This window comes from Otolemur garnettii, unplaced genomic scaffold (genome assembly GCF_000181295.1).
Source record: "Otolemur garnettii isolate 467f Iridium unplaced genomic scaffold, OtoGar3 scaffold00018, whole genome shotgun sequence".
NCBI classification, from domain to species: domain Eukaryota; kingdom Metazoa; phylum Chordata; class Mammalia; order Primates; family Galagidae; genus Otolemur; species Otolemur garnettii.
Genome location: NW_003852413.1, coordinates 26,258,369 through 26,262,197, shown reverse-complemented (window position 1 = coordinate 26,262,197; position 3,829 = coordinate 26,258,369).

The following is a 3,829-nucleotide window of genomic DNA, read 5'->3' as shown; positions in this document are numbered from 1 at the left end:
GCATCCATAAAATTGCCCCATCAAAGACCTTTTGCCCAGGATTACCTTAGTAACTATTAGAAAAGAAGAGCGCACTAATAAGAATGATGATGTCATTATCTGAGGTATCCTATAATGGCAGAGACAGTCAGAAATTCTCCACTATCTTCAGTTGAATTTCTATTTAGTATTGTAAATGGATAGACAGCAGTATGACCACAAAAACACTCCCAACAACTGACAGTGCTAAGGACAGTTCTGCATTTAATGTCATTTGAAAATTTTCACTACTAATTCCAAATAATTTTAAGTAATTGAATTTTTTTTTGAGACAGAGCCTCAAGCTGTCCCCTGGGTAGAGTGCTGTGGCATCCCAGCTCACAGCAACCTCCAACTCCTGGGCTCAAGCGAGTCTCCTGCCTCAGCCTCCCAAGGGGCTCAAGCGAGTCTCCTGCCTCAGCCTCCCAAGTAGCTGGGACTACAGGTGCCCGCCACAACGCCCGGCTATTTTTCGGTTGCAGCCGTCATTGTTGTTTGGCAGCCTGGGGCTGGATTCGAACCCGCCACCTTTGGTGTATGTGGCTGGCGCCTTAGCCACTTGAGCCACAGGCGCGGAGCCAGTAATTGAATTTTTAAACTCATCTCCACATAAAATCTTATATTCCAGAACTCAATTCTATAGTAGTCATAGACCCAGTTCACTTTGATATTAACTTTTGACCATTTATTATTTGTCCATATGTGTTCTCCACATCTTCACTGTCTATGGACTGTGGCATTTGGAATCTATCATAAAAAGTAATTCTTTCTCTCATAATAAAGGGGAAATGACATGAGAGATTGCAATGACATAGGAGATTGCGACTGCAAAATCATTTGGTTGAACTAGAGCTCTGAGTTCTAAAACTGGCTCTTTCTGTAATAGCTCTTAAACCATGGGGCTGGAGTTAATCTGATGTGCAAGTTGGGTCTTCTAATGAGGACATCCTAAGGCTTGGCACCTGTAGCTCAAGTGGCTAAGGCGCCAGCCACATATCCCAGAGTTGGCGAGTTCAAATCCACCCGGGCCTGCTCAGCGACAACTACAACCAAAAAATAGCCGGGCGTTGTGGCGGGCGCCTGTAATCCCAGCTGTTTGGGAGGCTGAGGTAAGAGAATCACTTAAGCCCAGGAGTTGGAGGTTGCTGTTAGCTGTGACCCCATGGCACTCTACCCAGGGTGATAGTTTGAGGCTCTCTCTCAAAAAAAAAAAAAAAATCAGGACATCCTCCCCTAAAACTTAGAGCTCATAATACTGAACTAAGACCAGGCTGTGTTTTTTCCTTTGGTTATTTGGGGGAGGAGAGAGGTTTTTTGTTTGTTTGTTTTGGTTTGAGACAGGTTTTACTCTGTTGCCTAGGTATGAGTGCAGTGGCATCATAGCTCACTGCAACTCCAAACTCTTGGGTTCAAGCAATCCACCTGCCTCAGTCTCCTAAGTAGCTGGGACTATAGGTACACATCATCACACCCAGCTAATCAAAAAAAATTTTCTTTTTTAATAGCCAGCTGTTGTGGAGGGTACCTGGAGTCCCAGCTACTTGGGAGGCTGAAGCAAGAGAATCACTTAAGCCCAAGAGTCTGAGGTTATTGTGAGCTATGATGCCATGGCACTCTACGGGGGGCAGCAAAGTGAGACTCTGTCTTAAAAAAAAAAAAATTTTTTTTAGAGGGTCTCTATGTTGCTGGTCTCAAACTCTTGGCTTCAGGTAGTCTTCCTACTTTGGCCTCCTTAAGTGCTATGATTATGTGTATGAGCCCCAATGCCCTGCTCACCTCCATAATTTGATTAAAATAGAAATATCACTACCAGGCCAGCATTCAGTTTAATAAAGGAGTCTTGGCTTTTAGCAGTAGGAAACAATTCTCAGTTAGAGGCAGCCTGGTGTTTTAGTATAGGAATATGGAAGTTTGATAGAGAATAGCACAAGATTCCAAAACAACTGTCAGTCTTTGCGAATCTATACATCATCTTGTTTTGACTGTCCAGCATTGAGATTTTTTCCAAAAGTTATTGCTGTCCTAACCAGTGTGTTAAAGTTGTTCTCTCTGTTATGGATGACTTTTTGTTGTTGTTGCTGGATAAACTGCTGAATGTTGAAAGCAAATGAAATCAGAAAATGTCATCCTACTGGGCTAAAAAACATAGTTGGCCCTTTCTGTGGGAGCAAGCAAGGCAGTCCCTTTCTAAAGCTTTTTTTGTTTAGTTAGGCCAGTGAGGCAAGGCTGAAATATAAGTTAAAAATATGTGCTGACAATTCAGTTTTTGTGGTTTTCATTTATATTAAATAGCCTATGTTAAAATATTCAGCAGTAGGACTGGATCTGCACTGTGACCCTATTGGTTTGTATGGTGATTTGTGTTAGTACCAAAGCCACTGTTTACCCTGAATGGATTTTTAAATCCTAGTTGACTTTAACCAAGCCTCCCCTTTTTGCTGTTTGCATAGCTTAAGGTCAGGCTAGGCAACTTAGGAGGCCCGAGACCCTAGCCCACTACTCCAATTATGCTTCACCCCTAGCTAACGATTGGAATGTTTAAGTCAACCGTATTAGCCTAAATTTCTAACACAGAAGGCACAGTCCTAACTCTAGTCTTTCCTCCACCTTTCCCCAAGTGAACTAGGCTTTGTTTCCTTTGTTGGAGCACCTAGAATTAAGTAAAAACAAAACAAAAAGCTGTGCAACCCATGCATTCTGCATTTTAAGTTAAACTAGAAAAGAGCCTGCTATTAAGACTAGTTGGGGCTCGGCCCCTGTAGCTCAAGTGGCTAAGGGGCCGGCCACATACAACTAAGGTGGCGGGTTCAAATCCAGCCCGGGCTGCCAAACAATGACAGCTGCAACCAAAAAATAGCCAGGCCTTGTGGCAGGCACCTGTGGTCTCAGCTACTTGGGAGGCTGAGGCAGGAGACTTGCTTGAACCCCAGGAGTTGAAGGTTGCTGTGAGCTGTGATGCCACAGCATTCTACCCAGGGGGATAGCTTGAGGCTCTGTCTCAAAAAAAAAAAAAAAAGACTTTAGTTGGATTTTTGTATACTAAAAAATGAAGCCAAAGACTTTTTTTTTTTTTTGAGATGGTTTCACCGTGTTACCCTCAGTAGTGTTGTGGTGTCATAGCTCACAACAACCTCAAACTCTTAGGCTCAAGCAATTCTCTTGCCTCAGCCTCCCAAGTAGCTGAACTAGAGGCACCCGCCACAACGCCTGGCTATTTTTTCTCACTCTTGCTCAGGCTGGTCTTGAACCTGTGAGCTCAGACAATCCACCCACCTCGGCCTCCCAAGTGCTAGGATTACAGGAGTGAGCCACCATGCCTGGCCCCAAATCAAGGACTTATATCTAGCTTTTTTTTTTTTTTTTTTTTGAGACAGAACCTCAAGCTGTTGCATGGCATCACAGCTCACAGCAACCCCCAACTCCTGGGCTTAAGCAATTCTCTTGCCTCAGCCTCCCAAGTAGCCAGTACCACAGGTGCCCACCATAATGCTGGCTATTTTTTGGTTGTAGTTGTCATTATTCCAGCAGACCCAGGGCTGGATTCTAACCCACCAGCTCCGGGTTAGAGCCTATCTACCTGATTTTGAAAACACACCTTTTTAGCAAGGTCACATCTCACTCCAAAGACAAATGTGTACTAGAATCTGTTTCTCAGCTAATTCAGGTAGACATGAACTTTCAAAGATCGGGACAGCAAGGACTAGAACTCCTACTGGGTTTGTTTGTTTGTTTGTTTTTGAGACAGAGCCTCAAGCTGTCCCCCTGGGTAGAGTGCCATGGCATCACAGCTCACAGCAACCTCCAACTCCTG